Source organism: Siphateles boraxobius, unplaced genomic scaffold (genome assembly GCF_051911475.1).
Source record: "Siphateles boraxobius isolate OS27281-9 unplaced genomic scaffold, OSU_SipBor_1 12, whole genome shotgun sequence".
NCBI classification, from domain to species: Eukaryota; Metazoa; Chordata; class Actinopteri; order Cypriniformes; family Leuciscidae; genus Siphateles; species Siphateles boraxobius.
The window spans coordinates 24,433,483-24,456,660 of NW_027508722.1; the positions used below are offsets into that span (position 1 = coordinate 24,433,483).

At 38.4% G+C, this 23,178-nt stretch overlaps 2 long non-coding RNA genes across 2 annotated transcripts; one reads left to right on the forward strand and one right to left on the reverse strand.

Annotated features, from left to right (window-relative positions):
• The first annotated feature begins 1,572 nt into the window (after positions 1-1,572).
• LOC143722736 (uncharacterized) lies at positions 1,573-15,497 on the forward strand. The gene is made up of 4 exons (XR_013196988.1): positions 1,573-1,818; positions 5,780-6,077; positions 11,162-11,352; positions 14,022-15,497. It is a non-coding gene; the product is annotated as an uncharacterized LOC143722736 (long non-coding RNA).
• Positions 8,315-17,198, reverse strand: LOC143722740 (uncharacterized). The gene is made up of 4 exons (XR_013196989.1): positions 17,095-17,198; positions 16,028-16,078; positions 13,619-13,832; positions 8,315-8,547 (listed from the first exon to the last, which is right to left on the reverse strand). It is a non-coding gene; the product is annotated as an uncharacterized LOC143722740 (long non-coding RNA).
• Between the last annotated feature and the right edge of the window lie 5,980 nt (positions 17,199-23,178).

Genomic DNA, 23,178 nt, shown 5'->3' on the forward strand with positions numbered 1-23,178 from the left:
GCTTGTCAAGCACACACGCACACGTGGGCACATAACATCCTGCCGCTAATAGGCCTACTTCAAAACGTCAGAACACTGTTTTATAAGGCAAAAATGGTTTCTGATCTGTTAACTGTTCTTTGGGAAACCCAACACGATTTTACCATGGCATCGCTGGCAAACTTCCTCGTGAAACCTTTATTTTATATGAAATAGCCTACACATTTTCGTTTAGGCTAGGCTATATGATGGACGAACTATAGCTATTTATTCACTGTCAGGAGAAACACAATTTAAGTTGGAGCTTCTGAACTTTCCTTCCTCGAATTTACCGGTTCAACACCAGTGCGTGGCGCGTAGGCTATCCACCACTTTCGGAATGCCTTAAGTCTAAAAGTGGAACAGCACAAAGGCTAAATAATTTCTTTAAAAAAAGATTTATCATTAAGAGATCCTTCTAGTGATAAAACGTGTTGGAGAATCCCTCCGGAAATGCCTAGATGTGTTAAAGCAACGGACTAGTAGAAACATGCTGTTGGTCGATAATTGATAATGAGCCTGGGACGTGTCATCACCGAGCAGTGTCAGTCTGATTCTCTCAGCATCTCTGGCGGACACGATGCCTTGGCACATTTCCTCGAAGTTCGGAACTCGACGGGTTCGAGGCCTGCATGCCCCCGCGCACCGGTAACAGCGGCTTTCGCGTGCTATCCAGATTTGGAGAAAGGACAACAAGCGATGGAATTTTTTGACAGAGAAAATGAATGCATTAAGAGTCTGAGCTTTTAGAAATGGGGAAGTCAGACGACTGATGGAAAACCAAGACATGCGGCCTCTGACAGAGTTGTCTATTTGGCAGTCGCGCCTCCTATTGAACCAGTAATTTATTCAAAGGAGATTTTTATCCCCAGCGATCTGATTCTTATGATAATCAACAGACTGAGACCCCTTTCTGTCCCCTTGTCTGGGGTCTACTCTCGGTCCTGACGGTTAAAGCTGATTTGCACGGTTTCACCCTGTCGATTCAGTGGTCACATTCCTAGACACTTATAGAGAAAAAGGCGAAAACAAAGGGTTGCTGGGAGCGAGTCCACTTGATTTAAACTGTGGGTTACAGTTGGAGTCTCTAAGTCAACGTGTTCTTAGTTCTCCTACAAAATTTCATTACTGCACCACAAAAAATCAAGGCCTTCCTGATGCTCAGATATAAACTCTATTCATATTGTATAGACTACCTTTAGAAATACATCATATATTCTTATGTATTAAACGTGAGTAAATAAAACAGAGCTATTGTATGTATAATTATTTTATGGATTAACTGCCTTTTCCCTGCTATATTTTTCAAGGACACGTTTACTAGGTCTATAGAAAGAACTTACTATTTAGTTACCCCCAAAAAAACACCGCAAATTATAATGCTTCTACGGACATTTAAGCAGCATTGCATTGCTAATTCAAGAGGGTGGGGACAAATTCTAACCGCAACGTGTCATTAGGGGAGGGCTTAAAATATGCTATATGTTTTTTGGCTTGCAGGTTGAGGCCCATAAGCGTTTAATAAGCGGAATGATAAGAGGGGGGACAACGAGCAGCTCATTCCACTCTCCGTAGGGGAGAAGAGAAGCATCTCAATGGGAAATATTGGTGAAAAGACTGCGTGCAGCCCGATACGGACACGCTGAATGGATGGGGCCACTGCAACGTCACGCGGAGCCGCAGCCATGAAGCGGAGGACCGAAGCGCTAGACAACATTCTGGAGCGCACGCAGCTCGCACGCGCACATATAGGCTATCATTGCTATTCGTCCTAAAGACCATCGATGCTCGTGGACAGGAGTGAGTATACGCTAATATTTACGTTTGTATTGTAGATTGCATTCATAAAACGGCAAGAATTCTGTAATCGTCTTTTAAAGGTGAAGCGAGAATTGCCAGGAATAAGTCTCAGAACAGGTTGCGCGTGTAGCGGTCCTAGGGTTTGTCGCGCGTGACACGCTGCTGTTAGAGGTGATCAGGGCGCGTGCATCCTCTTTGGACGCTATTAATGGGAAATAGTCAGTTGTAGCTTATCATATCGCATTTTTTCATAAAAGGAAGCCAATAGTTGGTTTAAATGTAAGAAATTTGAAATTATAGGCTACGGATTCTTTCAGAAGACTCAACTCATAAGTAGCCTATGTATTTGGAACCCCATTCTCTTATTTAGAAATGATTGGCAATTAACCAGTCAATATTTAGATAGGGCTTTATTTGTTTTCATTATGCCAATTTGCCAATCTGTAAGGGATAGCGTGAAAGTGATTATTTTAAATGAGAATTTAGTGTACAGCAGTGTGCTTTATGTCTGAATTAAAAGCTTTCAATGAGATATTTATCAGTTTTTGATAAACAGTCAGTGCGGAAAAGCTCATTGTTTATTTTATGAGTTTTTACTGAATCATCTTTTATCTTTAAGCCACAGATTAAAACGAGAATAACAGAAATATTTCTGGGTCATTCAAACCACACGATGGGAAGAGCGTTTATTTACAGAACAAGTATAAATAGAAAATAATACTCAATAATTGTTTCTAAAAGCTTGGCACGAATGATTGTAATTTGTTTGGTGTTTATGAGATGAAGGCCTGTGCGCATGACGTGTTTAATCCTGATGACCATCGTTCAGATTAATCACAAGGCCAATATCTACTCTCCACGTGCCTATTTCATGCGCGTTTTCTTCATTCCCATGAACACAGGCACGTTTTAATGTATTACAAATTCTAATTTTATAGATTTATAAAATGTTAGATACATAATAGAGACATGTATGTAGGTAGGCTATGTATAGGCTACATGCCCCCACCCCCACAGCATTACTAAATATTATTTAACAATCAGATTGTGACAACTGACCAAAGGATGACCAACGTCACTCATGATTGAATTGAAAATGTAGTATGGATTGTGCGACCGTTGTGTGACAAATCTCGTCGTTTCTCTTGCATTGTTCATTAATGCAGAAAGATGGCAGGAGTCTTAAGTAGCCTAAATTAGGAGGACATGATGAATTTTGTGATAGTCTACTTTAAAAGTTATTGTTGGGTTTTAGCCTATCTGGGTCGTTTAAAAATCACAATCGTGGACGTTAAGGTGTGGTCTACCTCAAATCTCTGTTACTCTATAGTTTTACACATCGAGAAAGTAATGTTCACAGCCTGTAGCACTCACTATTTATAAAGTCAGACTTAAGTTCTCACGTTGTTCTCTCTTGCTTCTCCCCCCGCCCAGGACGTCAATTGAGATTTTGCGCGAGGGGCACTATACACAGGTAGCTACAAATATAAAAATATTCTCATTTTAATAGTCCTATATTTACTATTGTATGGGATATAAACACATATGGCCACACACACACACACACAAACACACACACACACACACACACACACACACACACACACACACACACACACACACACACACACACACACACACACAATTAGATAAATTAGTTCATTTAGGCTATTGACAGAGCATAATATTGCGATTGAGAGAGGACAACACCAAAACCTTTAGCTATTGTAGCCTACATGTTTAATTTTAGCAACAGAATATTTCGATTTTTATTTTTTTATTTTAAACTCATAGTTAAACTAGTGCGTCATCGATATGAATAGGTGAACAATAAAGCCATGGAAATAACAACGACCATCTTACTTGACAACACGCTTATCATTTTATATAATTTAAAGCAATTTCCCCAATAAATGTAGGCTATTTGACAAGACTATTTTCTGTAACGTAGGCTACAAACATTATAATTGAGACGTTTCATCAAAAAACAATTAGTAGCTTATACTATGTAGCCTATGACTAGGCTATAACATTTTCCACAACACGAATAGCCCACGTTTCCGTTTCTTATTCGTATTTAATGACTTATAATTCACGTTCATATGTTTTTCAGTAAATGGTAGCATAATCTGGTAGCCTAATAAAAATGATGGCATTCTCCATGTTGCATTTGCACGACTTTCACACAAGGACAATCCTTACAATTAAATTAAAACGCGTCCTGTATAAAGACGCAAATGGACACATCAGAAACAAGCAAGCAATTTAGAGTAAAATTTATGTCACCTCTGCAGTTGTTTACATTGTAATTACTCTCGTTATCAACAATTTAATGCAAGATACATCGATAATATTGAGAACCAGACATTAACGAAAAACTTTGGGAAAAGAGAATTATAAACCTATAATTACCTATATTACAAAGGCCTAATAATAATTGAAATTATGCATATATTTTGGATCAATGTGACTCGAATGATTAAGATTAAACAGAGCACAAAATAAGTAATTTTTATAGCCTATAATCGCTTCACCGAGTCACACAAATGCTGCTAATCAGAAATGCATCTCTGCGGTGTTAGATAGGTTAGATTTTAATAGGCTTATCACTTTATGCAGCTAGTTACTAATATGTCCAGTAGTTCATCATTATATCTTTTAGTTAATTATTGGCACCAATTTATATTTTCTCAGCACAAGAACCAGAAAACCTGAGACTTGAAGCGAAATGGGATGTGAATACAAGCATTGTGATTATCTCACCACCACTAGGCCTATTACATTAACAATAAAAATAAAAACAATAATAATAACAACAATTATTATTATTATCTTTAATTACTGGGATGCTGGTGGTGAGATAATCAATTATTAGCCCATTATTATTATTATTATTATTATATTGAAATCATTTATTTACCTCTGGCTCAGAACATGCATGTGTCTGTCTACCTGTGTATCACATAAGCATGTTTGTGTGTGCTAACTGTTCATTTACAGGGAAGCTTCTAGCATTCTAATTTACAGTCAAAAGGCTTGTTGGCTGAGGACATTTTGTCCTGTTAACAATGTGCTGGTGCTGCTAGTAAAATAATTAGATGATGAGCTGTGTGTAGAGTAAATAAAAGTGTTTGAACTCGCCCCTGTGTCACCATTTTCACTAGGCTTGAAAGGCTGTAATAAGTAATGACACTCTCTCCCTCTCCCTCTCCCTCTCTCTGCTCTTTGATTGCAACACCTCTGAGAGTGTATGGGGAGGGGCTCCTCTCACACAAAGGCTTTTAATTGGACCAGCTCCTCTTTTATTTGCATAAAATCAGATTGACTGAGAGTCTGAGAAGAGAGAGAGAGAGAGAGAGAGAGAGAGAGAGAGAGAGAGAGAGAGAGAGAGAGAGAGAGAGAGAAAGAAATAAAGAGAGAGAGAGAGAGAGAAAACCCCATGATTTTGCCACTTAGCCAGGTTTTGAAACACAAACAACAGCAACTTGAGGGTAAATTTGCGAAAACTAAAACAACCAGTGTTACTATTCTTTTTACTTTTTTTTCTCCGTCTGCACAGTCAGGGTCTTTTTTCCCATTTAAAAATAAATCCCAGCCTTTGCGGGATGCGTTTGAGGCCATCTCTCACCCAGGGAGAATGATCAGCCTGCAATGTAAGACAGAGACAACAAGCAGTGAATGAACCCCTTGCATTTCTAAAAACCAGTTCAGACTGGTTCAACAGACTGGTGAAATCTAGCCAAGTTTATTTTAGCAGGTTTTAACCAGTCAGCTTTAAACGGAGATGCTTGACAAATAACTAGTAGTTCTAAAAGCAACAAGTCATCCTAGCACAGTCATGATCATTAACGAATGACTTGCGTTAAACACATCAGGTTTAATTAAGCTAGCGTTTAACTAAATACAGTTGACTTCAATCACGTCCTAATTAGAAAGTTAATAAAAGATCTTCTCTTTTCAGGTCCCAGTTCAACCCCAGCTGGGTTTTTTATATGGTGGAAGAGGACGGGTGGCCGGAGGGGTTGGCTGTTATCTTTGGTTATCTAGCTGTATGAGTGTTATTCATTCTTCATAAAGCTAGATAACCGAAAGTAACAAGAATCCCATTACACACCTGAAAGGCATCACCCCACCATGAGATCTGTACTCTGTCCCTCTCTTCTTTTCCTTTCTATCTCTCCCCCTCTCTCCTCCTCAATCTCTGCATCTTATTGCAAGAGCAAGCCACAAAATGGCCTCCATCACTGCTGATAGAGAAGGTAAGCAGCATTTTTTGTTACAGTTATTTTTTGTTCAAAAAACAAGCAGTGTTTGTACCCTATTAAGTATTATGCAGCATCATCGTTCCTCGTAATGCCCGACTATTCTCATTACCCTCCTTATAATGGATGTAAAAATAGTGCTTCCACTCTGGGATAGGGAAGCAAACTATTCATAAGAGCAGGTGTGAAATTTTCAAACTCAACTGCAATGTTTTTTTATGTAAAATGCATTACTCAAGGACTAGATCTGATTAGTATTACACAAATAAATGTGATATTCGATTTATAGCTACACAGAAAGGAGGGAAAAATTCCCGAAGAACAGGAAAAATACACATTCACACCAATAGGCGACAACTTTCATTACAAATAATGCACAGAATTAATGTAATTCTGAACAAATACCAGCAGGATTCCACTGATTAAATGTAGTTTTTTTTTGTAGAATGATAATGTGAAACAGGACGTTTACCAATATACAAAAACTATGTATTTGTATGGATAGAACATGGTTTATGCGAATATGCGGAGCAGCAGTATTTTGGTCAAACATGATCACAGTTAATCTGTAAACTGCTAGTCTAGAGCACAGCAGGCAGAGGCTCAACACAAGGCCACATGATGATCACCCACGGGTGCCTGTACTAACACCCAGTCCGGTGCTTTCTGAAGCATTAGTCTGCAGCAAATGCACAAAGCTCATTCACTCATTACCTTCGTTTAACAAGGTTGGTGAGTTGAGACCCCATTGTCTTTTTCAATACCAACCCGGACTCGCTCAATTCAACTCCTGGGTTTGAATAATTAACGGGCTAAAGCTTTCCCATGCAAATCTGGCTGCTAGTCTAAGCTTTGGATGCATTAGGACCTTGAGCCAGCGCTGGAAACAAACGTTGATTGTCTGAACATGAATTTTGTGCTGAGAGGTTCTTGATTGAATGTGACAGTGTTATAAATGGGTCTGGGATAGAGCCAGCGCCGGCATGGACATTCTCTAAGTAGCAAAGCTTGTTGGGATGGTCCTGAATACAGGTCTGTGGGTTCGGCGGCTGAACCTAAACAGATTTTGTTGGCAAAACCTATTTGGAAGCCAATACCACAATTCCCCTTCATAGGCTTGTGATCAATAGGTGGACATCAGCCACTAGATCATCGTACCTTTGGGTATGTTATAATGATTTAATTTCTTATTTGGAATTAATAGATCACTGAGGCTTCAAAAGTCTGATTTAGCAATGCCATTTAGTAATAGGTACATTTTAGATGCTGTAAATGACAGGGAATCTATCTGGTGAGGCGCTGTCATCCTGTCTGTGTTGTAGCCACAGACAGTGCTGCATTGCAGGTGCAGGGATTAAACTGTTCATCTTTGAGAGCAAAAGGCAAATAGAGTCCAAACGCACTGACAACAGAAAAGTGAGTTTGAGCCAAATTGATCAAGTGTGTACTACAAGCGGTTATAATAGCATTGGGTAGATCGTGTCCTCCAATGACAAAATATTTCAAACCAGTTTATACTGAGCAAACTGAGTTTATTAAAACCACTGAAAAAGGCTGCCATTCACATACGATAGTCACATTTCACAATTCTATGAATTCCACATACGCATATGGCCAGACATTTACCACTGTAAAAAATTATTGTTGATTTAACTTAAAAAACCTGGTTGCCTTAATTTTTAAGTTAATTGAAACAAAAAAAATAGTTGATACAATGAAGATTGGTTTAATCTTTAAAACTCAAAATATAATGTTATCCGAACCACATAAATGATCTAAGTTGATTTGATAAAAGAAAAAATGTTGTTATAGCAAATTATGTAAATATTTTTTTACAGTGACAGTTTCCCAGCAATAACATGAGATAAACTCTTAATTTGATTCAACAATACCTACAGCAATTCATATAACACACTTACCTGTATGCAGCAAATCTGATCAATCACTGTCTTGATATGCATCACTCCATCATTATGCATTTCTATTTGAAGTGTATGTTAATAATATTGATGTGATTCTTCTTGGCAACTTACTTGAATGGTTATCGTACCTTGACTATTTAGCATAAAGGTAGAAGGTAGCATTTAGGTTGGATACGTCACGGCCTCTGAGGAATAAAGATTGGCAGTCTAATCAAACTGTCTGGAGAGAAGGGAACAGAGGAACAGGAAGGAAAAGCACGAATGGCAATTTTCTTGCACTTAGCATTTCGGACTTCAAGTGTCAACTAGAAAAACAGGCATTGTGCCCTTATTATTACCACCCTCCTCCCCTCTCCCGTCAACTGTATGGTCAATAGAGTCAGGCCACTTGTCACAGAGACAATGGATTCCTTTACCAACCTTTTGACAGCGTCTCAGTCACATCAGCCAGGCCGCTTTTGGTGAGCGCCGCTCTGATTCCTGCCCCCGGCAATGCTTCTCTTTCTTTGGACGGAACTCACCAACCGAGCCCCAAAATGGCTGCACTGTTGGAGAGGAAACTGAGGAATAGACACCGTTCTCTCTGACCCCCTCCCGCCCTGACGTCGCCCCAAAGAACTGTGAATTCCCTTTAGGCTGTTAGAGAAGTCAATGGGCCCACACACACAAAGGGGATTAAACACTCAGCAGTAACAGGTGTAGCCAAACGTTGTCCTGACTACATGAAAGGCTGATTCATCACACACGCTGTATGGCGACAAGAAGACCACACCGTTCTCGTTTAGACATTTAAATGTAGTCTAAAGGAATGAATGGGTAATTGCACAATGGGTTTGTGTTTAGACTGTGTCTGAAAATAGCTGAATGTGAACATGGCAATAATATTGAATGCTGCCATATGAATTATTTACACTCATAGTTTTAAGAAATGTTATTGGAGGAGTAGTTAAAGAAAACAAATATTTAGATTTTGTAAAATCATACATCTGCCTGATTGTCCAAGTTTCATGGGCCATTCTTTTAAAAGCTTGGCATGACGAACTAGTACTCGCTCTGGTGAAATGACCCCCCACCCCCCACTGAAGCATCATTTGGATGGCTTTTCACATGTTGTCCACTCTCTGCCACATTGTCCTGTGCTCTCTTCAACACACCTACATGCACACAGTCCTATTGTTACCTCAGCTGTTAATGTCATACACCTGACAATGGTTCCTATTTGCAGTATTTGCATAAGGCACTTTTCCAGCAAGCGTTTGGAGTGTTCTTGAAAGAGGGTCCACTTTATTCAGCCACAGCTAAAAAAATGTCAAGTGCCAATTACAGAAGGTTTGCTGCCTTTCAGCAGGACCCCACCCCTCCAATCCCACTCTTTATTTACCCCTCAGCCAACTCTCTCACACTCCGGCCTGGCTAACGGCACCTGAAAACAAAGACCAACTCTACCTCAGCTACCTCAGAGAAATGAAAGAAACTACCTAAGAAAAGACTAGCCCGCCACACTGCGACTTTTCCCCATGTGGGACCATCCATCAGATGATAAAGACTCCCTGAGCTTCTGAGATGATTAACAGGGATTCATAGTCCATCTCTCTTCAGATCTGCCTCAATATGAACCTGTCAGATTGGGTTTTATAGCTGGTACTTGTAATACTAGTAATGCTGGTACTTTTGGTCAGTGGCTGGTAATTTTGCCTTATCTGGCAGCAACTGTGGCAAGAGACCTGTAAGAATTCCTTTTTTCTTACTGGTCACCTGTTGCTGCCAGATAAGGCAAAATTACCAGCCACTGACCAGAAAGTACAAGCATATATATATATATATATACACTTTCTGGTACTTTCTGGTCAGTGACTGGTAATTTTGCCTTATCTGGCAGCAACTGTTGCAGGTGACCAGTAAGAAAAAGGGAATTCTTACAGGTCTCTTGCCACAGTGGCTGCCAGATGTATTATTTTATGAATAATTGTGTATGTGTGTATATATCTATATATATATATCTATATATATATATATATATATATCTATATATATATATATATATATCCGTCGGTGTATGAATGAGTGAGTGAATGGGTGAATGTGAGGCAAATATGTAAAGCGCTTTGGTGGCCATTGGGTCTGTGAAAGCGCTATATAAATGCAGTCCATTTACCATTTACCATATATATATCTATATATATATATATATATATATATATATATATATATATATATATATATATATATATATATATATATATATATATATATATCTATATCCATATATATATTTATATATATATATATATATATATACACACACACACATACACAATTATTCATAAAATAATACAATAATTATAATATATAGTATAGCCATTTCTTCAATTGTATAAAATTCAATATAAATCTGTAAATCTTAAATAAAATATTATATATTTTATACATTTTACTAGAAAAGAATAAAAATGGCTGGTAAAATTCTGTCTTTGTCGGGTGGGCAAGAAATTGAATTTCCCACCCCTAACTAGGTTATTTTATCAAGGCATGTACGATGAGCTTGTGTTCCATCCTCCAGCCCAATGAGTGTTTCACTGTTGACTAGAACATTCCCTGTGGTGTATATGACTTCCATTTCATTCTCCATTATACTTTCAGAGCTCCTACAGCAGGTGGTCAACATGCATACTTATAGAGCAACTTTTAACGTGTAATTTAGCACTATGATACAGATCAGTAGCTATAGATATTGTGAGGACTGCATTTTAATACTCAAATAAGGTTTGTGTTTTGTGCGCACGCTAAATCACCACGAAGAAAGAGTGTGTTATAATCTTAAACGGCGATTTTTGTGTTCTCTGGGACACCCTTGTTCCTCCACACGGCGTTTAGTTCTTTTAGCCGCCTCCTGCCACCCAAAGGATTTATCCTTAACTCTCTCTTTCATTCAATATCTCTGTGTAGATTTTTTCCCAGCCTTGATTCTCAGATGGTTGGGTCTGATTTGCATGCATTTGCATAATGAAAGTCATTTGCATGCTCAAGGCAGACTTTACCATGAGAACAGACATGAAAAGGTGTGCGTGTGTGTGCGCATGCTCGATCGTGCTCTTGCCCTCACATGCTGATGCATTTATACCCTTCTTCCTTCATCTTTCCATTTTCATTCTCGTACAGACCAGCCATCCTTGATGCCAGGGAAAGGAAAGAGTAAAGAAGGTCGGTTGTGTGGCTGTAGTCCTGATGGTGTTGCTGCTCCCCTCCCCTTTGCTACTCGCTTGCCCCCTTCCTCCTGTCACGAGATGCAGTTTGCACAAAGCCACCATCTTAGAACATGCGGGCATTAAATGGAAGTGGAAAATAAGCAGGTATGACCCACCATCACTCTCCTGCATCTCACACCCTCCACTCTCTCTCCTCTTCTATTTTACACACGCTGTCCCTCTCACTCTCCCCCTGCTCAAAGCCACTGTTCATTACAGCAGATGTGTTTGTTAATTGTGAATATCACACGTCCTGGTTGTGATAGGCGCTGAAGGGGGTGGGGAGATGTTTTGTAGTCGTTTGCATTAAATCATTCCCCGGCACAATGGCTGAAGCAGAGCTGCATCTGCGGGCATCAACGTTGAATAGATCGCCATCAGGGATTCTGCTGCCCCGTCGCCGTACCATGCCAGCCACGGAGATGGCGTGCTGCCATTATTGAGAAGAACAGCAAGCCTTCTCTCCAGCTTTCAGCCATAGTCGCCATGATATTAGCTTTCCCATGAGAGAGGAGCTTGAATGAGCAAAATGGATCTCCGTTGTTAGTTTTACAAAACTATAGAAACCATTAGCTAACACCTTGGATTATTCAGCATATATTTAAAGACAAACTAATAGCAAAAACATACTAAGAGAGAGCAAAGTCGGAGAAGTAGAAGGAGGGTGCGTGATAGAGAGGTCTCAATAAGGACGGGCTTACTTTTGCACATCTTGGTTTCTAAGAGTCGCGGGCCAGACAAGTCCAGTATTGTTCTCCGTGGCGAGCTTGCTGTGGAGCACTGTTATTAAGGCCAGGAAGCTATAAGTTTAAAAACCGCTTAACCAAAACACCAATTAGAGCCGGCTGTGCCTGATTAAGTGAGGTAGCTAAGTAAACAATACAGACCATTGTCCTTCATTCTCTCAGAGGGCTGCCTTTGTTCGGTCCCATCACTGAAAGTCAAGACAATAGCCAGAGCTAGGAGATACAGTGGAGGACTAGCGTGTTAATAGCAATGTTCAGAGCTTATGCCTCAGAAATCATTCTATTATGCTGATTTGCTGCTCAAGAAACATATCTTATTATATCAATGTTTAAAACAGTTGTGCTGCGTATTATTTTTGTGAAACTGTGATACGTTTTTGGGGGGAATTCTTTGCTGAATGGAAAGTTCAAAAGAACAGCATATATTTGAAACAGAAATCTTTTGTAACATTATAAATATCTTTACTGTCACCTTTTTATTCATTTAAATCATTCTTATGGAAAGAAAAAGTACCAATTTCTTTTTAAAGATTCTTTCTGACCCCAAACTTTTTTAACAGTAGTGTATTATCTAGTGCAACCACTAGAAAGGAAAGTTAATGTGAGCAAATTAAACTTGCAGAACAGCCACTCAGAGTTTTCCCACAACAAATCTACAAAATGTAACCGTCCAAATACTACCATCTTTTCAACTTTTATCACATTAAATATATCATTTAAATTTTTTTATTCCAAAACAAAGATTTATTGTTCACGAGTGATAAAACTCTTTATGCCGGTAGCGGAGAATTAAAGGATTGCAGTCACACTGGGTCTACAATCATGTCATTGTTTTTAGTAATCTAAGTGCACCGTAGTAAACAGGTGGCAAACAGGGAGAAGAGCGGCTGAGAGGGACGGCACAGTAAATTATGCACAGTAAAAACAAAGCCAAAGCACATTAGATAAAAAAAAAAAGGAGCGAAGAATCTGCAGCAGCTTGCGTCTGGGAGCGTGCGTGGTGGCTGGGGTTTGGGCAAAGGGGCAGACAGTCTCCCGTCTGCACACACACACATATACACAAGGCTCCCTTTTTCTGAGCAGCTGCTCTCGCCTCTTCACGCAGGCACCAACCTTGGGAACCACCACGACGAGGCTCCCCAAAAAAATGGGCACCGGGGCCCCCCAAAGTCTGAGTCTGTCTGCCTCCCTTCCCCCTCCCCCCGTCTCTCCCTCCCCCTCCTGACGATGATGCTCGGTGCCTGGGAAGGACTCAGAGTTCATGGTCAGACTGCCTATTGAGCTGACAGGCTGACTGTTTGCTCAATTCACTCTTCTATTCAGTCAGGACAGGAGGAGGGAGACCGAGACACAGTAACACTCCAATAAGCATTCATTTAGGGAAGACAACCGGAGGGAGAGAGGGAAATAACGAAATAAAGAATGAAAGCCAAGGTGTTTTTTCTTTTTTTTGTGTGAAACTTTTGGCTTAAAGATACCAGCCTGACCATCATGCCAAAACTTCCACTCACACTTATCCAATTTTCTGACAGCCAAACAAAGATAGATTCAGTGCCACCCCATAAATATAAAAAAAAAAAAAACGGGTGTTTGATCAGCTCTTGCCTCCTTGCATTCTTAATCACCTGCACACCTCGAGTTGCTTGTCTGAGCCGCTTGGAGCGACTAAACTCTGGAGTTCTCCGGGCTTAGGTTGTGTCACATGCCTCCTCTTTTCTTCTGTTCCACATCGTACCAAGAGCTGAGGCACCGTCAACTTCGGCCTCAATCTCTCAACCTGGCACTCGTTGAGTCTCAGCTGTCTGAGGAGTTTGTTTGCTGCTCATTTTTTAATGAACCCTACAAAACAGAAAAAAAACATTACAAATCCAATAACAGAACACCTTAAAGTACAAAAACAGCCCTAAAGAGATAAACCGACAGTTTTCAGTAATCAAAAGTATATATTCTGATTTGAATCGAAATGATTAAATTATCAAAAATATTATTTCACTTAACATGTTTCCTGTTTCTTTTGTGTCTTTTCAGGTTTTTGGAGTCAAGTCTAACACTGTGAAATCCATTAAATGGAGGAACGTTCACATAGACGGCGGAGTCAAACGGTTTACTTTACTATGCATGTGTCCCTACATAAGATAACAGCACTTTATTTGTTCTATATAACTTCAAACTTGGCATTTGTGACGCAGTTTCAGAGCCTATTGTTCCAATGGCCATATGTTGCAAGCCAAGTATGTGTATGCGTGTGTTAAAAAATGTGAGAAACTGTTAAGTCTTTCTGTGTATGGGTCAGGGTCAAAGTACTTAACTAATTGTGTATTTGTACAAACACACTAGTTTGGAATTGTCCAAGTAAAAATGTTTTTTTGGATTTTGTAGAAAATGTCATTTTTAAATGCCAACCATTTTGGTACTTTTGAATAAAAAGAATTTAAGAGATAAAAATGTGTGAAAGATTAGGTTTTGCCTGTAGATCTTAAACAATATTTTAACAGTTTAACAAGGCTGTCTTGGTACAGTCTTTTGCATAATGCACTTTATAAAACACAAACTGCTTTTTTTTAGTTCAATAGTTTTCAATATTAAAGGACAATGTAGTGGCCTGTGTATATTCCCTAATGTATTTCTCCAACATGAATTATTAGAAATAACGATTTAGGCTCTGCATGTATGAGTGTGTGAGACCCACGGCAGCAGTGAACGATACTGCACTCTGATTGGACAGCTCAGTGTGTTGTATGTAACACACTTGTTGGACAGAGAGCTGTTGTCTTTAATTTCTATGCAATTGCGTTGGGCTTTGCAATCACCTGGAAGAGAAGGCAGATCAGGGCAGCTATTTATGACAGCCGGTTAAGGTGAGAGGAATATTTAGCTGAATAAATATATGAATATTTAACTCCTACAGCTCCAACTGTGAAGTCACTGACCACTAAAAGCATCTTCAACTAGCTTTTCATTTTTGTTTCTTTCAGCACTCAAAATAGAAACAATTTTAAGGGGTATTAAATGCTCTCTAAATGTCTCTCTGTATTTTGTGTTACAATCAATCATAGCTGAAGAGAAAATTCAGTATTGAATATGCAAATGTTTTAAGAATTATTTACAATTTGAAGAGAATTGTGCAATTTATTTTATAATTATTTTTCTTTCTTTTATTTGACAATTTGACAAATCAATTAATTGTTAAGACAATGGATTGATGAAATGGGGCCTTTTACTATGCAATTTATTAAGTTCTATACTTTCCTGTGATTATCTAGAGTTATGATTTTCAGCTAGAGGACTGTAATGATCATGATAACAATTAAAATAATATTTCTTTTAATTTTGTAACGATTTAGTTGAATCCTTTTCCCTACTGTATGTTTTGGTTTAATGTTGCAGTTAAACGCAAATGTGTGTCATATTTTTGTTCATTATGACATACGTTCTGTATTGCAACATGTGCCTTTTAACAATGTCCTGTTATGGATATTAATAAAAGTTTACTTTTAAAACAAATTTGTGCTTTTGTCGCTAAGATTTTGGGACTACTGGTGAGAACAAATCTAAAATGTATCTGATTAAATTCTAGAATCCTGAAGGCACCATAAACTGAATCGAAGATGGTGGAAGCAGGTATAAGTCTAGCTGAATTTTCTTTCGACGACGTTGGATTTGTTAAGGGGTTATTCAACTGAGCAGATGGACCAGATCCAGTCTTGCATCCAGTATTCAGCATTACAATCCAACAACATTTCTTGGCCGCTCAGAGCATCTTACAATCGGTGTTGCTGTGTGCCAGGAGACATTAGTGTACCGTAGGCCATAATGCTGCTGATTGGTGGAACCCTGAGACTGCCTGCATTTTAACCAGTCAATTAAACAACCAAAGATTATTCATTTTCTAGGGGTGTCAACAAGTTTACAGATTGATATATTACAGCAGTGGCCTCATTCCAATCATTTTTGGACTTTTAGAAAAGGATTTTTGTTATGAAGAGTACAACATTTCAGCAAAAGGAACAACCACATTCAATAGCATAACTTACAGAAGTGAAAGAGACAGTGCGCCACAAATGGTAGTCGCTGTACCCTCTGGGCTGCGAAGAGAACAAAGCAGAACAGAACAGACAGTGTGATACACCCACTTACCAAAACATCTTCTAACCCAACACTGCTGTCATTTCAATGTAAACCAGGGAAGTAACTAAAAGACAGAGAGTCTAAGGGTGATTCCTCCACGGATTACTTAACTATTCTGCCCAGTCATTCTATGACTAAACTGTCAGCAGTTTGTTAATTAACTGGCTTCAGACAGGAAAAGTGACCATAACTTCATATATTTTTTATACACATTTTTAAAAGGTACACATTATCATAAATTAACCAAATGATTCAAAACATTATCAATCCTTCTTCTAAAACGTGTTTTTGTCTTACCCTGATTCACTATGGTAAGCCTGTTTGCATATTTCACTCGCCTGTGCGTGTCTCGTCATTTCAGTAAATAAAGAAAAGATGCTAAGGACTATTAAGGACACGTGTATGGTGTGGGAATGGCATTTGAAATGTTGTAAAAGCGACAGAGATGGCGTATCTATTACTTAACAGGTGAGTAAGGTATTCTATTAAACAGATAATTGCCATTTGTAACTCTCTAACAGAGTCCATTGTTACTATAAAGCATTATCTAGAGTGGTGCAGATATGACATCACTTTGTAGGCTAATCGGCAGTTGCTGGTTCCCACAACAAACCAACCGGCATCACACTGGTTCCATCGACAAAAACCCATGATTTTCCCATAGGCTTTTGGATTATTGCTAAAAAAAAGCTCTGTGATCAACAAAAGTTTATGATACTTGCACGTTTTTTAAGATAATTTTCACAGATGAACACAACTTTTATGAATTTCTAAGCTTAAATGCTGTTGCCAGAAGTAAAAAGCTAAAGGTTGGCTATAAACTACACAACGGTCCCACAAATTCAAAGTCACCATCACCGACAACTCTTTAATTTTTTTTATCTGCAAACATTTTACCAGAACGTTTGAGTTAGATTAGTTTACAAGAGCACCATTAGAACCATAACAATGCTGTAAAGTGGACTGAGCCTACCGTTTTGGCGTGATGACGTTTAATCTCCTCGACAGCCTCTGTAGTCCCATTTAGCCTTGTTAGCAAATCCCTTTTTCAAGACACGAAACAGTTTCAAAAAATCACAAGTGGGGTAATGTTTATGTATTTTATGTCGTAGAATAAAACGTGAAAGTGTCTTGAGCCTGTGCCATTTAACTAAAACCCCACCGGAAGTGCTAAAATGCTAACTCGCTTCCGCATTTTGGCCTACAAAGTGATGTCATATCTGCATATCTGTCATATCCGTTAAATATTGTGTACCTTAAAGAATAATATTATATTTTATTATTAGTATTTCATTTAAATATCTAATATTTAATAATAATAATACTTTTTACAATTTCTTTACAATATCACTTTTATTTATAGTAATTCTGTAGTTCCACGTGTGCCTTTTAACAGTGTCATGTTATGGATATTAATAAAAGTTTACTTTGAAAACAAACATGCTATTGGTCGCTAAACCTTTGGGACTGCACACATATGATACATATCTGAAGGGTATTAGATTGGCTTGTTGTGGCCTGCATTTCTAGCTTTCGGACGCAGCCTTGATTCCCAGCTCAAGCTGATGACTGTCTTTAAATCCCCACCTTAGCAACCAATTCTTGTCATCACTATCTGCTGATTAAATCTACACTGACGTTTTTGTCAAGAAAAAAATATTGCTATTCGATTTGCTGGGGTCAATGACAAAGGGGCCAAAACAAAAAGATTGTGTTATCATTAAATCTGGTTTAGATTTAAAAATTATTTTTTGGGTAAAATAATTTATAAAAAAAAAAAAACATAAAGCTGTCAACATAAAACTGTATAACTGTTAGGCTCTAGTACCAAAGTTTTATCACCTTGATGACAGAAAAAATATTATGTGAAATTATAAAGGGAATGTCTAAAGATTCCAAATACTGATATATATATAAATCTATTTAAATATATATGATAAATCCTGAAAAAAATAGGACATTGCATTAATGATATATTATCCACAATCTAACAAAAAAAATGCCTGTTCAAATAATTATAATTAAGTTTTTAATAAAGCTGTTATGTTGTCATGTAATTCATTGAGATTAAACCAAATATCAGATACAATGTAGTGGTTACTAAACAGTTTGGTCATTGTGATGAAATCTGGGAAAGCAGAGTTTGTGATCACTATGATATAATTTATCAAACAGCACTTATATCCTCATGAATCACCTTTACATTGTGTCTTCGACAGCTCCACTCCAGTCCTGAGCTGCGTCTGCCTGGTTTGCAAATCCTGTTCAAGCTGCTGAAGTCACTAGGCTAAAAATAAAAAAGCAAGTAAATACAAGATGGAGGATGTGGGAAAGGAATTCGAACCCTGGATTTGCCTCATGGGAAAGCGGACAGCCCCAATGGGCATGTGTGGCAGGGAAGAGGTCACCCCCGCCCGCCGTGATGGTGTGAATGACGAGGGACTGGAGAGAGGAGTCAATGCAGACAACGCAACAATGAGAGTTTAAGGGTGAGAAGGAGGAGAGGAACAAGAGAACAGACCTGAGGTCAAGTTCAAGGACATTCTCATTGTCTGGCCATGTAAATGAGGTTGAACGCACACACACACAAACACATTCCCATCAACAAATTCACACTTTCCCAGCCCACACAGCATTCCCTCAATACAGTCTCTGCAATAATGTTAATGTTAATGTTCTTATTTTGTAGACTTAATAGGTTGTTTACATGAGAGCCTATTTCTAACTCAGAGTAAAATAAATAAATTGATACAAACAAACATAAACTGTGACTTTATCTCCTAATTAAAACAGTTATATCTCCCAATGTGTCTTTTTCACAATTATCTTTTTAATATTTCACTCTGAGGTGGGAACAGAGTTTTAGCAAGCAACAAAGGTTAAAAGGAGGAGTTTTATTATTTATTATTTTAGTGCTTTCATGCCACATTTTTTACATTCTAGATCTTATATGTTGTTCAATAATGTCTGAAGATGAGATCTAGACTCTAGCATCTAGAAATTCATTCATAAGACCTGATGTTTTTACTCTGTTGTGACAATTTTTCTTCTTGTCTTCTGAAGCATATGTCTTTAAAATTACTTTGTCTACCTTAATTTATATGTTTATTTGTGTTGTTTGTGAATCGGCTAGTTAATGTCAGAGGAACTGTGGTAATGGTGAGTTTCCATCACGTTCTGCACAACACACAAAGACAAACCTCATCCTACATTAATGAGTACAAACGGCTGTCACTTGCTGATAGACTGTCAGAAGGATGCCTGTTAATTTGTTGAAACAATAGAGCTGCACAGATTCACAAAGATTAACTGATAAATATCAGTATTTGTTTACGGATATAACAGTGAATCTTACAACAGATGAAGGATTTAAAAATGGATTTTTTCCCTACAGTATATGATTTGGTGTATTAATATGTGCTGATGGATAGGACCACACACACACACACACACACACACACACACACACACACACACACACACACACACACACACACACACACACACACACACACACACACACACACACACACACACACACACACACGTACAGTCTCTCACCCACACCCAGAGAACGTGCCCAGCGTCCCAGTGCTGTTCCACAGCTGCTGCGAGTTGGCTTTGTGCCATGCTCCACCTCTCTCTCTCTCTCGCTCGCTCGGTTTTCTCTCGCTAGCTTTCATGCTGCCTCCTGGTTGCCGTAGCAACTGATGGCACTGACTCAGAGAGGAAAGAGGTCTGCAGCAGAGAACAACACTTTTGAGCACACACACGCACAAAACACAAATATATGCCAACGCACAAACAAACAAACACACTTGTGCTATGCACCGCTCACTTACTCTCTCTATCTCTCTTTTTCTCTCTCTCTCTCTCTCTCTCTCTCTCTCTCACTCTCTCTCTCTCTCTCTCTCTCTCTCTCTCTCTCTCTCTCTCTCTCTCTCACACACACACACACACACACAAACACACACACCTACAACACTGCTTGAATACATTCATGTTCAGAAATGTGTATTGTAAAGTTCAATCTCTAACTGACTGACGCAATACTGTTACATATGAAGAGCCATAATCTGTATAGACTATAGATGTTACAACTGATTCTGGACTAACAATTAGGCTACATTCAAACAATGAATCCAGATGTTTACATTTAATTCCACGAGCCCAAAATGAAAAGAGTGTTTCAGAAGCAGAACGCAGGTATATGTCCTGGCACTGTGATGATTGATAAGGGACTGAGGCTCTAATTCAAATCTAATGTAAAAAAAAGTTTGGGGTCAGGAAGATGTTTTAACGTTTTTGATAGTATTTACTCCAGGATTTTTTCATAAGTATAGTATATTGAAAGAAAATCATTTGTAACAGTGTCTTTACTGTTTACAATTTGATCAATTTAATGCATCTGTGCTGAATAGAAGTGTTAAATTTCTTTAAAAAAAAGAAAATTCACAAAATTTTGATTTCTAGTGTGAATCAGTCATTTTAACTATGTTAATGTTATAAATTACTTTTTCTCGGCGCTGGTCACTTGGTTTAGAACAAAATAGCAAAGCATGCAAACCCTGAAGTTGAAGCCAAAGCAATAGTTTGCAACCTCTACAGCCCCAGGAACACCCTACTCAATATACAATACTTTATAATAGTTTTCATTAACAACATTCAGTAGTTAATGTTATTTCATCATTGACCTCCTGCAATATTTGAGGGCTGGACAGCATCTATTGGGACCCTGTCATGGTCGTTTCCTCAACACGACTGCCTACCTCTAGCAATTTTACATTGGCAATTCACTGCAACCACTAGAAGAAGCAACCATAATCCTTTAGAACTTAAATCTGATGGTTAAACAGTGACTGATCAAACTCAACCAGGATTAATAAAACAGAGGGGACTAAATTATTTTTTTAAGTTCAGCATAGCACTTCTAATACCAAACTAAAATGGTCTTTAATTACAGATGTTTGAGAAGGAATCAAAAATCGTAATAGGAGATAATAGAATAAATCATGGTCTTAAGTGACACTTAAGATTTGCCAATAAACGCACATATTACAGTAAGTATTTAAAGGAACCGTTCACCCAAAAATTCTCAGCATGTCGGTACTGTATTATTTTGTTTTCTACACAACACAAAAGAAAATATTTTGAAGAATGTTGGGAACCAAACAGAAAGTCATAGAGTTTTGGAAAGACATAAGGGTGAGTAAATGATGACAGAATTGGTTACACTTTATTTGAAGGTGTCTTTATTACACTGTAATTATACATTTAAGTACTGAGTAATATTAAGTAACTACATGTACTTATACGGTTAGGATTAGGTTTGGTTTAGGGTTGCATGTAATTATGCATTATTTATAGTTAGTAACTTATACAGTTATATAGTTAGTAAAAATACACTGTAAAAAAGTGTTACCAAGAATTTTTATTTTTGTGTGAACTATCCCTTTAAGACTATACATAAATATAATGGGAGGCATCATTCAAAATTTATGTTGTGATTTTTTTCAGAGGTTCCCACAAAATGCCATCCATTCATTAGCATGGATTGACATGAGATTTGATGGGAAAGGTTTTCTCTGTGACGTGATGCTGCAGACACAGGATGCCAACGTGGTCCACTGAAGAAGTCTCAGAGTGCTCCTTAATGCTGTCTTTAATATATCACATATGGTCTCTGGATTAAGTGAAAGACAGACAGGAACACACATAAAACGGAGGGCCAGAACACTGGCTGCACTCCACAATGACACTTTTAGGGGGCTGGAACCCTTAATTAAAGCCCAGACGTGAAAAGGGGCCGCAGACAGAGAGGAGAGCAGAAGAAAAGCAAATGAGATGGAGTCCTCCAGACTGTCTGGGAAATAGTGTGGGAGCGTGTTGCCCCTTGTGCATGTGTGCACGTGTTTATGGAGTGTGTGTGTGTGTGTGTGTGTGTGTGGGGGGGGGGGTCGACTTATATCATATCAAATTGTGTGATGCGCTCACAAACACTTTACTTGAAACTCAACTTACTAATATCCAATAAAGTTAAGATATTTCAGACAAATCTGTCACCATACTACATGAGGATGTATGGCACAGTGCATAAACACCAGTTTTCTGTCTGAGAAGCACAAAGAGTAGGGGTGAAAGGTCAAACAAGCGCACTAAGATGGGTGGCTTTCTCATGTTAATTGCCATACCCATGCACCCCCATCTCTGTCTGATAGAGTTTTGGGGCTCCCTGATGCCACTGGGTAACATCCTCCATGAGCATCCTGGGAAGTGGGTGGTGACTGACGGTGCATGTGTGTCAAGGATGGATAAAAAAAGTGAATTATCGTTCAGCCTTCTGGAGAGAGTAACGATGACAGGCCGAGACTTTAGAGACTTTGTGAAAAGAGGGACGTCTAGACACGAATGAAAGATTTTTGAGGCCATGTTCAATAAGACCGGATTGTTTCTTTCAAACGAGTCATGCTATCAAATCACATTAAGGCTGGAAACTGTGCTGCATATAGATTTCAGATTTTTTTCATGTACATTAGGTTAAAGTAACGTCAAAAGAATGAACTTTTTATGTACTGTCTGACCTTTTGAGGTGGAAGATGGAAGGTTACTTTGGTCCATGCCATCTTTAATAAAGCATCAAGATGCATCACAAATTTCTCACTAAAGAAGTTAAACACACATTCAGAAAAAAGGGTAATCACAAAAACATATTTCTAAGGAAAGCGCTGTCTGGAGTATATAATAATGATAAAGGAACATGCTTTTCATAAAACATAATTACCATATTAACACACATACACACTTTGGGTTTTGGGGTTTTACGAAGATTCTCCAGAGACATAATGATTTGTATACTGTACAAACATTACATTCTATCCCATAACCCTACCGCTTAACTGAGCCCTTACAGAAAACATTCTCACATTGTGTGATTGTGTGATCTAAACCTGACAAACTTCTCAAAACCTCCTTTTGGGGATGTTTACATTTGTAAAAAGAAAGAAAGAATAAGGTTTTCAGTTAGGTTTAGAGTTTGTGTGTGGGTTCAGTTACAGTA